We start from the raw sequence: 17,108 nt of genomic DNA on the forward strand, positions 1-17,108 counted from the left end.
GCATGGAGCTGGGCGGGCGGTAAGGGAAGTAGCCTATAGTAAGATACAATGGACGACGTCTCCTTAGTAATACAATGTGGATGCAATAAAGGTCTGCAATTAAGGTAAAAATATAAAACGACAAGGAGAGGCACAGGCTAATGAGCAACAATGTGAAACAGAATATACAATTCCTTTTTTCTTTGCAGCTAGCATTTATGTGGAAAAGGGAGGATGAGCGCAGGGCCCTCATGTTAAAAAAGGCCCTCAAATATAATATAGCCTACTGAAAAGCTATAGAAGACAGGAGGGGCCCATGAGAATGGAGGCATACAAGGCAATACATTTTGCACTGCGCCCCTATGCACAGATAACAATATTCAGAGTTAAAAAACTGGCAACATAGCCCTCAGTATAACTCTATATGGAATTACATCTAAACTAGGGTTACCATACTGGGAAGCAATATGTTTCTTGTCCCATCAGATAGTTTTAGGACTCTAATATGTCCTAGTTTTGAACAATCTCTGTCCTGTCTTTAACTTGTTGAAATACCAAAACAATAACAATCCCAACCCTTGGAACACTGATTTGTTTGTACATATGTTAATCAATGTTGTTGCAGAGGCCGCTGCTGTTTTAAACAATACAAAACATTCATTATACATATGTTTCTGTCTGTCTGTTCCTATGTAAAGCACTTTGGGCTGCATGCTTGCACGTATGAAAAGTGCTATATTGGCCTAAAAAATTGAGTTGAGGTGAATAGAACTACAACTTTATTCTAAGCGCACCATACAACTGATATGCTAGGATTTTCACACACAGCAAATGTGGAAATGCTGACAAACAATACAACATTAAATCTAGCAAATACAAATAGTGGGCACAGGCTATAAGTGGTGATGAATGATGCATTTATGAAAAATACAGCTGTACTATCAGCTCATACATTTGGGTTTGAGCTAAACTTAACACGTCCTTGGAGGTTTAAAAGTATAATATAAAACCATTAATGAGATTAGAAATAAAAGCCTGGATAAAATATCTCCCATTAATGTTGAGTACTTCAGAGACATAAAATATTGGTGTCAAATTGCACTGAAGCTGTTCTATGCTTGTCATTCATTTGTTCATCTAAATGTCATCTTAGATCCCATTCAAGAAGATGTATATTATGTGAGAACAGCAATGCTTTGTCTGTCTGCTGAAAACAGGAGCAAACATATACACATAAGTAAAATAATGCAATTCAGGGATCAAAGGAATGCTGAGGCTTGATTGGGAGAAACCAGGCTGCCGTGCAGACAAACAAAAAATTAAGAAGAGACTACCCCAACCTCCCTTCTTGAATCCCTTCCTCCATCTATCCTTCCTGGGTGGGAGGCAGAAGAGGAAGGGGATACTGGGAATATCTGAGGCAACAACACTTACTGGAAGTCATACTATTAGCCTGTTTAACTGTATTTGTTTTTTTTTATGGAGGCACAGATTGAGCAAGCTCACAAACCACGGCCACTTAAGCTTGGTCATGAGGAGCAGGCGAAGAGAGAGGTTAAAGGGAGTGAGGGTTCTGCGTCGAGGCATACATGAGGCCTAAATTACTCTGCAGAATGATCAGCTCAGCTTCCACAACAAGCAGTGATGTCAAGTGAGGAAGGAGCATTAGAGAATGGAGGGGTGAGAGAGGGAGGATGCTCTTTAACCAATACAGGAAGAGGTGGAAGTGGAGAGGCAAGAGGGACTGAGTGAGTGGTCTGAAAACATCAAGCCATTAGGAGAGGAGAGGAGACAGATGTGGGCCGGCTGCATTTGTGTGGACTGCATTTATGATGACTACAGCAAAATAACAGAACATTTTCATTGTCAAAGCATTATAGAGGCTTTACATCCATTTATGTTCAATCATTATGATTATTTTATCTGTGAGGACTATACTTTTGGTCACACAGGAATAATCTGTATTTGCCTAAAAGGTGGACACATTTGTCCCATTTGCTTACACACTGTGTATGACACAGCTACGTCTTTATATGACAATCTGAAAATCTAAGGTGATATCCCATTGTACCATTTACAGTATCTAATATAGTTGTTTCACTTAACACGATAACCTCCCCATTACTGCAAAATTAAGCTGAATTCTCAACAGCATTTACAATGTGTTAAGTTATTTCATACTTAAAGGAACAGTATGCCGTCTGCCCAGTGGTGCTGATGTTTTTCACTGTTATGATTTATGGATCATTCTGCTGAGGCAAAAACTAAGCATCAGGCCAGGAACTCAGCCAAACACACACACACACTCACTGTGTGTTAGTGTGTGTGTGTGTATGTGTATGTGTGTGTGTGTGTGTGTGTGTGTGTGTTGCATTGGGTTTATGAAATCTTTGTCCCTTTGTTTATTGGCTTACAACCAGCTGGCCTTTTAATTCTGCAGCTGTGTTTAAACAAGTAAAACAACCTGTGCCTGTGTGTGTGTGTGTGTGTGTGTGTGTGTGTGTGTGTGTGTGTGTGTGTGTGTGTGTATGTGTGTGTGTGTGTGTGTGTGTGTGTGTTGTTTGTTTGACTTACGATTAAGGAGGGGTGTTCAGCTATCATTGCTTTAATATATTACTAAAAGAGACTGAAACACATACACACAAATTCAAATGCATACTTTCTCATTCTTCTCAATAAATCAAATGTTAATACATATTTAGCTTCAGTTCCCATGCAGTGTGCATCTTTAGACTCAAGTATGTCACTTTAAACTTAATTGTGGATTGTTTTTTGTGTAATAATGCACAAAAGAGCAACATATTAACTGCAGTTTTCGTGAAGTGTACACATTCGAAAAAATTCTAAATAGAGTGTATCCTCACACAGACATGTGTTTGAGTTAGTGTTTCTTTAAATGAGCTGGATTATATGATTGAGCTGACCTCGTCTGCAGCGGTAGCCTAGCTTCAAGGCTAAGTCAGTAATTTTCATTACAGGCTTTAAAATGGCTTACTGATTTCAATGAGCTGTAATGGCCCAATGATAAACATATATCAACTTCAGAAAGATGAAAATGAAAAAAAAAGAAAGAAATGTGTAAAAATCTAAAACCAATGCAAAACAGAAAACGAGTGGGAAGAAACCCCCACTTCATTTCTATTCATTACAATGAAAGTCTCAGGCAACTGCATCACTTTTTATATGTTTTATCGACACCATATTCCCTCTTTGTTTCAGACATTTTCTTTTTTTTTCTTTTTGTCACAAAAGATTGTTCTTATAGCAGTTTATTATTGAGCTCTTCAGGGACTCCTGCCAGTATAGTCGTTGTAGTAAAGCAAGTAAGTAGGTTCAAGGCATAGATTGTATAAAAAATGGACGTAGTATCTTTGATGGCACCCAACTGTTCCCAAATGCTGTTATGAAGCCAATCATCAGCAGGTGCCATAATGGAAATGCTGAACACAATGGCCTGCTAAATGCTACCTACGAATACTGCATTTGAATTTAGTGTGTAGTATGACTGTTCTGTTCGATCAGTGTTGCAGTAGTCTGGGCCAGACATCACTGGATTTCTGGTTTCGGAATGCGGAAGTAAACAATGACCGAGCTGATAGACAAACTGCTTTTTTAGCATTCACTTATGATTTAAAAAGTTAGGAAGTGGTTTATATGTAATTTAATAGTTTTCAAAGCACCTAAAAACGGAGTTCCCCCCGTCAAAAAAGAAGAAAAAAGAAAAAGCCGAACGAGGGCTGTGCAATATGTGAAACAGTATGCGAGGGAGACTGGTCTGATCCATACTGTGAAAATTTGCTGAATCAGTATGACACCGGGGAGTTTTGGCACACTGCAGATTTAGCTCTTTTTCACATACTGTCACTACATACTGAATTTTGGCCAAATCAGTACGTACTGCTAGTATAATAGGCGATTCGAAAACAGCCAACCTGACTCTGTCCAAGCTAGTGTGAGGTAGGGAGGTGGGCCTTTAACCTTTTCACTAACAGCTACAGGTTGCCCACCTGTCAATCAAGTCAGCCATGTCCTTACTTCAGCAAAATTTCTAAGTTTAATATCTCAGAAAATACTGAGTTATAAAAAATATCACCCCCTGTACAATTTGTTCCGATAGACAAATGAGCTACTCAGACCTAAACTGTTTTTGAACCAGGCTGTAAACATGTTTATTATTGCTGCAAAGGTTGTCTTTTTTCAATGGGTGTGTATGTGATTTCCAGTGTTTCTGCAGCCAGCCTGAAGCAGAAGCTCAATGAACTGCAGTTTTCAGCACTTCCACATGTGCTCCATATTCTAAGACCGGAGGTTGCTGCTTGGTTTGAGGATAGAGTTTTTGAGAAAAAAAGAGTTAAACAGGAAAATCAGTTGCAGCAATTAACCCATCCACAAAGAAACACAAGGCTCATACAGAATTTCAGTTAAATCCACATTTTGGGAACTTTAAAGGCTGCACTTCATGGTGATGTGTTTATTTCATCCTGGTTGGAAAATGACGCTCCTCTTGCTTTTAAAAGCATTCTGGCAGTTTGTTGCTCACCATGGTGCTGAACTTCTCCACTCAGTGTGAAGAGCTTTGCCTGCTCTCAAGCTCTACAAAAGCAGCCCTGGGCAGTGCATATTGTTCTAAGTGTGAAATCTTATTATACTTCTAAGTACTCAGCAGTCAATATTGATTGATTATACACTTTTGTTTACAGAGCCCCAAAATGCAACTGTGAAAGAAGTTCTAAACTTAAACATTCCACAGCTTACTCTTATTTAAGTAAGACAAATCAATAAAATAACACAAGAATTGTTCCATTCCCCCCCCTCTCTCTCTCCCCTGTCTTTCAACAGAGCGAGGAACTGCTGCTGTACAGAGGTCCACATTGTTGCTAGGCAGCAGTACAGGAGTGAATCACTGTTGTACTGACTGTTGCTGATTTTAAGGGGAATCTGAGGTAAGAAGTCTGTTAGAGGTAATAGACTCATAGGGTCTCAGTTATAGTTGGGTGGAAGTCTTTAGCTAATCGTAACTTTAAAAAGATACATGCAAAATAAAGTTCTTATAGAAAGTAAACTATATGTTGATTGTTATGTTTTTGTTGAAAGTTTAAAGGGTATAGTAATTGTCAATATATCAAATCTTAAGATTGATTATAGGACTGGAACTTATCAGTAGAATGTGATTTTTAGTAGACAGGATTTTATTGTCCAAGCTTATATGGAAAAATATATTTATATCATCTTAATTAACTGACTTTTCAATCCAGTTATAGCTGATATCAGCTATGAGCCAGTATAACCACCTGACAACCAACAGTTGTGTTGTGATAACCTCCTTGACACACTCAAACTTTTATAATGACATTGCAATTAAGATGAAGTTAATCAATAACACAAGGTTCAGTGTCTATCTCCAGACTCTCATTTATTAATACACACATAATTATGTGTGTGCCAAGGTTTTCCTATAATATTCAGACCACAACAAACAAGTCAATCAAACAGTCCCTATCAGCTAGGGCCTTGGGCTGAGGAGTTTGAATGACCATGAATCAGTGATCTGTTTATTAAAGGCTGAATTTAACTTACTGATGAACTTAATGAGTGTTTTTTATAACAATATGAGATAGTTTGCAAACTCTTAAAAACTGGGACCAGAAGGTATTTATGGTTGAGTTTTGAATGTTCAAAATGGAGCTGTATTATTGACAATGCACACGGTGTAAAGGTGTCCAAAGGTGACATTAGGTGTCCATTATCAGGATGGTTCTGGGCGTCAGATGGTTCTCAAAAATCCTGATTATAAATACCTGGTGGGCGTTACCCCACACAACATGATCATGTTTTAAAACGAGACACTCAACATGTTTCTACTCTGCAGGTATATCAGCAAGATTTCAAATTAAGCATCATGTGTTGTTGAATTATTATGACAGTATGACAAACAATAACACTTTTAAGCCATAGCCAGCCATGTCATTGTTTTCAAATCAAGGTTTTGACCAATCAAATGGAAGGTCATGTTGACTGCAGGCCGCAGCCTGAAGTAGAGAGTGGAACAGCTAATGGGCTGTGAGATGATAGCATGATTGACAGTATCAGTAAGTTCAGGAGGGCAGTGTACTTTTTGGTTGTTTCAGGCACCATCCTGTGGTGTGCAGAGGTACTGAAGGGCTACAACCAGAGTTGTAAATAAAACGAGCTGTACTTTCTTCACCTCCTGATTTCCTTACTTCAGTTGTGTCCCAGTTATTTAAGTTGACAAGTTTAATATACAACCACAATTTGACAATTGAGTTGATTCTCTTTGCAAAATGTTCATAAAAACATTTTTTTTTTTTTTTTTTTATTAACTTAGGGTTAGGGTTAGGGTTATGATTAAGGTTAGGGTTATGATTAGAGTTAGGGTTGTGATTAGGGTTAGGGTTGTGATAAGGGTTAGGGTTAGGATTAGGGTTAGGGTTGTGATCAGGGTTAGGTTTAAGGTTGTGATTAGGGTTAGGGTTATGATTAGGGTTAGGGTTGTGATTAGGGTTAGGGTTGTGATTAAGGTTAGGGTTATGATTAGAGTTAGGGTTGTGATAAGGGTTAGGGTTGTGATTAAGGTTAGGGTTATGATTAGAGTTAGGGTTGTGATTAGGGTTAGGGTTGTGATAAGGGTTAGGGTTAAGGTTGTGATTAGGGTTAGGGTTATGATTAGGGTTAGGGTTGTGATTAGGGTTAGGATTAGGATTAGGGTTAGGCTTGTGATTAGGGTTAGGGTTAGGGTTTTGATTAGGGTTAGGGTTAGGATTAGGGTTAGGGTTAGGCTTGTGATTAGGGTTAGGGTTAGGGTTGTGATTAGGGATAGGGGTGTGATAAGGGGTAGGGTTGCGATAAGGGTTAGGGTTGTGATTAGGGTTAGGGTTAGCATTAGGGTTAGGGCTAGGATTAGGGTTAGGATTAGGATTAGGGTTACGGTTACGGTTACAGTTAGAACCAGAACTAAACTTAAGCAAACAGAACCAGAACCAAACTCAAACAAATAGAACCAGAACCAAACGCGAGCAAACACTCGGCGGCTTTGTCTTTCCCGCATTTACAGCACTTCCGGGATCCCAGACATCGGCCGCACATCGGCCATGTATTTCATCTCCTCCTCTCTATTCTTCCCTGATATAATGTCTGTATGATAATCAGCAACATGTATCAGCTGTAGATTAACATAACACGCTCTGAATCGCTGTTGAAAAGTAAACAGAGATCGTAGGCGGACCGGAAGCAGGCGACCGGCTATCAGAGAGACCGCACTGCCCTCAAGCATTTCGGAGGAGAATTGCTGCACGACACGGACACATCGACGCAGAAGTATGTGGTGCTCCTGCTAGTGTCAGCCCCTGCTGCGTAGGGGAGACGCAGAAGTATAACTCAGCCTTTAGGCTTATGATTAGGGTTAGGGTTAGGGCTGTGATTAGGGTTAGGGTTAAGGTTGTGATTAGGATTAGGGTTGTGATTAGGGTTAGGGTTAGGATTGCAATAAGAGTTAGGGTTGTGATTAGGATCAGGGTTATTCTTATTCACTATAAAGCATCGCTCTCAAACGTTTAATGAAACTGCAGATGATAAATCCCCAAAGTATTTGCAATTTTACGCCGTGGAACATTATTCCAGAAACACTGAACAATTTGCTCACACAGTCTCTCAGAGGGATGAATCTCTCCCTGTCCCAAATGTTTTGAAGCATGTTGCTGACATCAAATTTAAAATGATCATTTAATAAACCAATCACAATTTTTCAGTGTTGACATTTGATATGCTGTCTTTGCACACACTTTGCTCTGTCTATGATCCAAAATAGACTTAAAATTATTTGCAAATTCTAGGAGCCAATATACACCTGATCCAATCAGCATCAAGTATTCACCCAAACCATGCAGATACATTTAATACTAACCTTTTACTCTATTTTTTAACAAAAAAAATCCTGTTTACATTAATTGCCTGTCCTCAGCATGTCCTCGTGAAATGTGACAACTTTATAATACCAAACATCAAAACCCTTCCCTTGCTCATCAGGGCTTTAATTAGAGATTGTTGGCTCTTAACAAGTTCAAAGAGAAACACTGGGATTTTGGTTTTGGTCTTTGAGGCTAGACTGTTTAGTTTAGAGAAGATAAGAAAGCTCAGCCTAGCCTTCATCTCCATTCAAGGACCAACCTTGGACAACTTAAGCCAATACTGCATCTGATCTGGGACACAGTAAGTATGAGAAGTATGTAAAGTGAGTCACGACACACTTCTGTGCTCTTCTGTGACTTGCAGCAAATTCAAGGGACTTTTTGTAAAAAAAATTTGCAGTGTTGGATGTGTTCATTTAATTTTAATCCTCTGCAAAAAACAAACGTTGTCACTCTTTTACTGTTATAATAGTGGTTTGTGATCACAAGCAATTCACAAAGGACAAAAAAACTATTACCAAGTAGTTGCCACTACCAAGGTAGCAGCTACTGTCCCTAAGGTCCACATGTGTAAACATGAAATTCAAATCCACACAGACATTCATCCATACAGATAAACAGGAGTAGATACTGACACCTTGAATCAGTTCAGATAAGTAGTAGGACAGAAATTGGGACTTCAATGCTGACACAGACAGACTTATTCTCAGTGGCTTAAGGAGAGGAAAATATGAAGCAATACTGAGGAAGAAAAATCACCAAAAATAGACTGTCCTTATTCACAGACAAATTAATACCTTTTCTAGAAGATTTTTAAGTTGGGTAACACAGAATACACATTTTAATCATGAACAAATCTTTCCTTCTTGTTTGAAGTCACAAAATAAAGATTATCTTCAGTAAAATAAAAAAGGAGATGGTACTGTCAATTCTTTGTAGATCTAGGTATTTACTTCCTCATGCATAAAAACCCTCTTAAAGCAGCATTTAAAGCAGATTTTGTAATTGTGTAAATGTACTTCCCTCTGGATCCAGAAGAGGATGCTGTGACTCCATGATTCACAAAGCAGTACTTTGAAATAAAACCCTCATCATTCAACATTAAAACATAGAAAAAATGTCTGCACACACGTTTCTAAGCTTATTAAGTAAAATATAAAAAACTTGTAAAAAGGAGAGGGTTGGTGAATTGTGGTGTAATTTGATCTGGTAAGTTTTTCAAACAGTTTTTCAGTGACACATCTGTTTTATCAACATTTTTCTTGATTGTCCAAATAAAGACAGCCCAAAGATATGTATTTGCAAGAGAAAGAGGATGTCAACCAAGCAGGAGGTATGATGGCCCACTGATGGTCCTCCAGGTAAGCTCAGAAGTCCCCTGTCATGCCACTGGGTACAAGCTGAGTGTGATTGAATGTTTGATTGACAGCTCTCTCTTCCTGCCGCTCTCTCTCATCTTGTCTTCCACACACGTCCGTCTTGTCCCCGGCTTCTGAGACCCCAGTCTCTTTGATCACTCTGCATGTTTGTACTGCACTGCAGAGAGCTACTGAAGACTACAGCGGGCGGTGGAGAGGAGAGGAGGGGAAGGAAAGGGGAGGATGGAGAGAAAACATTCCATCTCTTTGTTTTTAACTCTGTGGCGTCTTGCCTTGTGGGAGTGAAGCTCTTTGTGGGGAATTTGAGAGCTTAACACTGGTGTGTGTGAATGGATCTGTGTGTGTAGGAACCCAGGAATCCATGTCAGTTTCTCTATTATCGACTTCTAAAAGTCCTCTAGTGGCCTGAGACATGAAGCTGTACCATGTCCTCAAATAACCAAAGAATAAGAGGACTAAAACCGAGACAAGAAGCAAGACTGAAGAGGAATATAACGCAGGGAGTTTAAAGACGAAAAGAGGAAAACATTCATTAGAGATAAGGAGTCCAAGTGAGATTCACAGCAAGAGACAGAAATAAAGACAAACAAGAACTGAGGTAAGAGTGATGAACACAGAGGTAAAGAAATGATAAAAGAAATAGTTGTTCAATGGGATAACAACAAGCCATGTCATTTATCTGTCAAGGTGAAGAGAAGTACAGCTGCCAGTCTCCTTCACAGGATATGCCACTGCTGATTTATCGACTTTGTCTCTCCCTGAGTTCAAACAGCGGTTAACTGCTGAGCTTGGAGTGCCACCTTCCTACCTGGGTGAGAGGCCTTTGGGTGAAGTAACACATCAATATCTCCTCAGGCTCCCCATCTGAACCCCTTTATGCTGCTTATTCTGCCTGTGTCTATGGCGTCCATTGCCACTGCGGCAACTTCTGAGGCCTGATAATAACACACACAAACACACACACACACACACACACACACACACACACACACACACACACACACACAGAGAGAGAGAGAGCTAAATCAAAGGCAAACATTCTCAATAAATTTACCCGATACTTCAGTTAAGCCTCAGAGCGAGTTAAAAGAGACCGAAAAAGAGGTTGTGGATGGGGGGGGGGGGGGGGGGGGGGGGGGGGGGGGGGGGGCGGTTTGGCTGCTCATTTGGAAGAAGGATCCCCCTGTTCTTCATGAAGGTGAAGTAGTCTATTAGCATGTCTTGATTTCCTATAGTACTTTTTGCTAATAGATGCTAATTTATGTGTTGTTTTTCCACCCTATGAACTAGCTAGATAACAAGGTGACTTTTTAAGTTTTGTCCCTCTGATGCCATGCTCACATGGTATTTAGCCACATATATGGCTTGCATCTCAGTTAATCCTACCAAAAACTTTATTCCTTGAACTCAGTGCGCTATAGACGCACATTGGGGAAGCAAAAGTAGCCGCCATGTGCTTGAAGCTGGCTAATGCTAAAATCATCAGATGATGGCTTGTTAGCTGTTTACATACAACATCAGTTCAGTAACTGTAGTTGTGAAAACAGATCATTCCTCTTTGCATCATTCATACATGTTCTGCTGTGTCTTTGCTAGCTTGTGCGGCGTCAGCTTTATTTAGTGTCTGACACCAGTGTGATAAGACCTGGGCCGCCACTACTGTCACACTCACTATCTGTCTCTTCTTTAGCCTGTGTCTTCAACAGTAAGCTGAGATAATCCTTTCTGTTCATTCATATTAGGTCTGTGTTCTGTGCCGGCCCATCACAAGGCTTATAAAACTTGTGACTTTCTGATGGTGACAGATTTATAAACCTTGTTAAACAAGCAGGATTTGTTGTGGCTAAAGGGTAATTCAAAAAGAAACTTGACGTGTTACATCATATCTCAGGCAGTTCATAATGTTTGTATGTTTAAGTATCTGTCATCTGATGTTAGCACATCACTTTCAGTTTTGTTTGTTGGCACAGCACAGTTAAAAAGTGATATAGTAAGTCCATGCAATGCAATGATATATAGTGATGATCTTCTTTGTGTATGTTCAGCATTTTGGGTTGCTCTTTGAGCATTTAGAGCCTTATTAGTCCGCTTAGGCTCAGGTGGTCTCGGTCAAAGCAATGAAGTTACGGAAAATGTGCAATTAAAGTTAGATTGAAGCAATAGCTGGCCTATCATAACCCTGCAAAACCCTTTTAGGGCTCTTTCATTCTTCCAAACCTCTTCCCACCCTTATTCCATAACTGCTCTTATGTCTGTGTTTTTTTCTCTAATTAACAGTGTTGGTTTTCTTTTCTTCTATTTCCTCCTCTCCTCTGTGATGCTTGGTAGAGCAGGCTATAGAGGCTGTAATCAAATATGCAGCTCAGCCTGTTTGTGCTTTATTCTTTTAAGTCTCTCCCCAAAGTACAGCGATCTAATGACTTAAATTCTCTCTCATGCAGAAAGAGTAAAACCAGGACTCCCCAGCTTTTGTCAGTTTAGCAAAAGAGCAGAACACACTCCCACTTTCTGCACTATTTTGAACAGAAGAAAAAAAGTAGAATTTAATCTTATTAGTGGTGGGATTCCAGTAAGCCTGATTTGCTGTATTGTAATACATCAAGGTAATGTAACGGCTCTTTTTAAGAATACAAGAAAGATTTCAATGAGAACTCCAGCGTTCAGATAATGAGGACTTTATCCAGAAATAAGCAAGTAGAGGAAAGACAACAAAGCAGGAAAGCCGTTATTTGTTAAGAGGATGCACCCAGGATACAAAGCCCTGAAAAAGGCCTGATGTTTGCGTTTACTGTATGCATACAGTACACACGATGAGTCATGCATGTACAGCAACATACATATAGACAAACAAAAACAGTGCCCACAGCCCATGCACAGAGATTTGCAAATGAAGCAAACTCCCTCTTGGAAGAACTCTGAATCTATCAAAGAGGTCTCCGCAGGAGTTGGCCAGTGCTCGTCTCTTCATCTCTTTCTTTGCCTGCATCGTCCTTCTTTATTCTCCTCCAGGGATTTTTTTTCAACAAAATTCAAAGTGAAAGGATTTTAGCGGCTAACATTCACAGCTTTGTTTGGAGATTAGTCAAGGAGAAGAAAGGCGATGTGAGTATGTGTATGTATGTGTGTGTTTGTGTGTACTGTGGCCCTTTGTTGACAGCTGATGCAGAGTTAATGTGATAATGACAAGCAGAGATGAAATTTGTTTCCTAGGGAGCTGCATCATTCAGCCATTGTGGGGGGTTAAAAGGTCCACAGCAAAGCAGCATCAGCAAACTGTTAAAGCGTTTTATATTTACAGCCACTCACGCTGACATCACCATGGATTTTTAGACTCAAGCAATAGCACTAATCTCTGCTATTGGATGTCTCTGCCACGCTTTACTCCTCTATTTTCACCTGGCTGCCATTTATACTATTATTCGTGTCATTCATGCTGTTAGAATCTGGCTTTCCTCAAAGGACTACTCCATCAAAACTCCATAACTCTAAAAACAGATTGCTGCTTTGCATAGAATGACAGTAATAGTCAGCTTGGATTCAGAGCTGCAGCACTGAATTCAAATGGTGAATCCAGACTGTGAAAAAGTATTTTCAATACCTACGGAAATGTCCACTAAAACCTCCCAAAGTTCTGCAGCATACTCTGTTGTGTCCAAGGCTATTGTCATTTTTCAAACTATTAAATAACAACATCATGGCAGATGGAGCTTCATCACTTCAGCAAGGAGAATGGCAGACTATAACTGAATACGATTTGAGAAAATATGCTTGATCATGTCAAATATTTTGTAGCTAGTAAGTAAAATGAACAAAAAAAGTAGAATAAATATGTTCTATGTGTCTAAATTTACTGATCAGTCATGTATTTTGCCCTCAGGCCTTCTCTGACTCTTGTTATAAGTTGCTCACATGCATTCGTTTCTCTTCAATTCAAGAGAAAGGAGCTACTTTGTGCCCAAACTGCATGATACACCACCAGCCAGCAGGGGGCAGCAAGAGGGCTAGTCACGTAGTTTTGTGATGAATCCCAATTCATCGCTAAGGAGTGAGTTGTTGAACCTGAGGAAAAAGTTTGAGATCCACTGATGGATTGAAACTTTTAACTAATGCTGTCATTAGTATTGCCTGCTATCAGGAATATTAATATTCATGTTGCATATAAATTGGTGTCCAGTGTAACAAATATAACATGAACATAATCCACGTATGGTTAGTATATTTTCAGCTAATGCAGGACAGAACAGGTGGTCATTCGAACTGGCTAGTGGTCTCGCATCGGCGTCACTAGGGATGTTCAACTTAATTTGGTAGTAATAGCATAAAAAAACGTTACTCTATGGTTATCCCATAAACGGGATTAAGGGGGGAATATGTCGTGGCGAACTATGATCGAGAATCCCAGAAATGTGCGGGAGAACGTGGTTTCCAGAGAACCAGATGTTCCCTCTATTTGGCCTTAAAGGGGTTCATTGGTTCACATTCTCAAAAACAAGTACTGAGAGGGAAATTGGCACTATATGTGGTGTTATGTGGTTTCCAAGAAAATAGATGTTCCCGGTATTTGTCCTGAAAAACGGGTTCAGTAGTTCACTTTCGCACAAGTAAGTACTCAGGTCAACATGATATGAGGGGAAAGTTGACACTACACGGGGTGTTATGTGATTTCCCAAAAACCCACAGATACTCAGGTCAACATGATCTGAGATGTCGTACATATCCCAGTTGCACAATATGTTGATGGAAGGCGAGAAGGGAGCCAAGTATTAAGCAAGACCTCCATGTTGCCATAGTAACTAGTAGGATAAACGTAGAACAGTGACGTCGCTGGGAGGCCATAAAAGCAGAGGAAAAGATTTCGTTGGGCGATTCTTGGGTTTGGGTCTGTCTGTCTGTCCAGGATGATCAGAGATGTGAGCTGTATGCTGTATCTTCAATAAACCCGCAAAGGCTGCAAGTTGATCCTGTCTTCGTGTTATTTAAATAATAAGTTGATTAACCATCGGGAAAATCGACAACACTAACTCAGGAAACACCAGCTTCTGTTTCCAAAACTATGAAGGAAATGGCCAAATTGGAAATCTAAAGTGTAGGCTGTCTTAATCATCTAATCACACAACACTGATCAATGCCTGAGACTGGATTCTTATTTAACACACTGAAACATAAATTGTGAAAGCTGGCCTTCTTTCTGGACCACAACTGAGTTATGGCCCGAGCATCATTAATCACTGGACAAGAGAATAAGAAAAATATGTTTCCCAAAGGAAGGAGATACTGTACATTGGACCAAGGAGCCAAGGGACGGCTGGATGATTTGATTGGAACACATAAAAAAAAGTCTAGGGAGGCGTTATGTGAATGCTGAAGTTCGAGGCTTAATCATCCTGATAATGATACATTTTTGGTAAATGTGATTGTGTAACTTTGATTGCTATTTCAAGAAGTTGTGTGTACTGTCTCAGTAAACATTAATGAAAGCACATTGTCAAATCAAGTCCAGGATTAGGACTAGCTCTATTAGCTAAGTATGTTGACACAGATGTTTGACTTCATCTCTCGTTAGTTCTTTACAAGAATAAATGCTGAGAGGAGTACCAGTAATAACTACACAGTGAGGTTTAAACACACACACACACACACACACACACGCACGCACGCACGCACGCACGCACGCACGCACGCACGCACTACACACACTCACAATATGTCATCTTAGGTCAAGCAGTAATTAAAAAAGTGCTCTGTTCTCGGAGTCACAAGGTTGCAGGATGTCTGCAACCCTGGAAATGCATAATGAGAAGCAAAGATAGGCAAAGAGCAGCAGTGTAACCTTCATTTGTCTTCTGCATTTTAACATTCTGTAAAACGCCTCATCACATTTCACCGCAGTGCAAAACTTCACTGAATAGGCCTCCTACCAGCTCTTATTGTTCCACATCCATCTTTTCATTTTATGCCTTTTTTCTCACAAAGTGAGCTGCTTGCTCTTGTCATTCTCGAGTGCTTGTTGTATCCCCAGTGTTTAAAAGTTACACCTGCAGTCTTCAGACAGTATATGACAGCAGCGTTATAGTTATGATAAGGTTAGAAACAGAGAGACAGACACAGGTAGATCGGAGCCTCCTGGAGAGGCTAAACAAATTTCTCTACTTTTACACAAAATTCCACTTAAAGATGACACTCAGTTTTTGTATACCATATTGTAGTTACAGAAAATAGTTATGTCCTGGCATTATGGTATGAAAGTATTATTTTTAAGGAAAAATCGAATTAAAGTAATTATATAAAATATCTGGTTGTGATTTTACCAAGAGGCAACGTCCGGCTGTGAGAATTTAAGCCAATGCGGAAGTGTTTAAAACTGCAGTTTCCCAAGTGTCCGCTTGAGGCTGGCTAATAAACCACTTACACACAAATTCAAAAAAGCTGATCTTCACAGCAGAAATAAACACATTTACAATCTGATGTAAAAAATGAGTGTCGTCTGAACAGTTTTTTCAGAACACAGCAGTTTCGAAGATACTAAGATTACGAATTTTCCATTATGAGAGGCACAGCTGACTTGATTGACAAGTGGCAACCCTGTAGCTGTTGGCTAAGAGGCTTAATGCCCGCCTCTTTACCTCACACTAGCTCGACAGAAGTTAGGTTGAGTTCAGCATTTTAAAATGACACCTGCCGACGATTGGCTTCAAAACAGAACTTCAGAAACAGAGTGAGTGACGTCACGAATACTATGTCAATTATTTATACAGTCTATGGATTTTACATAAACTTTCACATCGTTGAAATGTCAGTATTTCCTCAATTGACAGTGCTGAATTGCCAACTTTAGTTTTTTACAGTTGTTTTCATTTCCTCCTGCTTTCTATTTTTATGCCTGTGTAAAGTTAACAGAATCAATGCTCCTCTTTGAATGTTTGGCTGGTGATGTGACAAACACAGATTCTCCAGCATGTTTCTATTCTTGCTTCTCTACATCAGCACCAGTAACATGGTCCAGGGTGGATGGGAAGTGGAAAGGGACACTCTGCAGCACTCTTGGGAACCATGCTGGACAAGTGTGCTCCACTTAAGAGTTCTGCCAGAACAACTCTGACAGCATGTTAATGCTAGTGAGACGACGGGTGCCAATACTCTACCCCATATTAAGTTTTACACTAGAGCAGATGCCATATGTTCTTTTCTGCCACAGCCACATGTCCCCTTCTCTTTCAGCTTTTCCTAAAAGGGACCCAGCATAAATGAGGGAGCTTTCTGCTGCTAATGTGTTTCTGTGTTCAAAAGCCAGCACAGTTGGGAAAAGAACAGTTTTGGCACAAATAATTAAATAATAAGACACATCACCATTTTTTCCCTTCACAATAAAAGCACTCTGTTCACATTTGAAATTGCTTCATGCCTCATATATTTCACATGAAAGGAATCTCCATATGTCACGTGATCTTTGGCATACATCACTGTTCTTTTCCTTTTCTAGGAGATTCAACTTTACTGTTGAAATGTTTGCATACTGGTTCAAGGGTAACAGTAAAGAAAAATCATTTTCATTGTACGGAAATAAAAATGAACTCATAAAATACTTTGCCCTGTTCCTTATTACTTGTCCTCTCTTTCTTTTGTCTGTTTGTCGTCTGATGGAGATGCATTTTTGAGTATTTTAGCAGGTGTGAAATAGCTACATTTTATCACACATCACCTACCTACATCAGCCTTTAAGTCAGTATGTGTGCATGCACAGTTAAGTCAAGCTACAGCTCAATTAGTCTATTTAACTGGACTGCTGTCCTTGTCCCTGTAACCAAGCACTGAGTGAGAATCAATT

General features: G+C 39.7%; 1 long non-coding RNA gene across 1 annotated transcript; it reads left to right on the forward strand.

Moving 5' to 3' along the window:
• Positions 1–15,951: 15,951 nt before the first annotated feature.
• LOC117825202 lies at positions 15,952–16,863 on the forward strand. The gene is made up of 2 exons (XR_004633802.1): positions 15,952–15,998; positions 16,268–16,863. It is a non-coding gene; the product is annotated as an uncharacterized LOC117825202 (long non-coding RNA).
• Positions 16,864–17,108: the final 245 nt, after the last annotated feature.

The sequence above is a fragment of the Notolabrus celidotus genome, chromosome 14 (genome assembly GCF_009762535.1).
Source record: "Notolabrus celidotus isolate fNotCel1 chromosome 14, fNotCel1.pri, whole genome shotgun sequence".
In the NCBI taxonomy this organism is placed as follows: domain Eukaryota; kingdom Metazoa; phylum Chordata; class Actinopteri; order Labriformes; family Labridae; genus Notolabrus; species Notolabrus celidotus.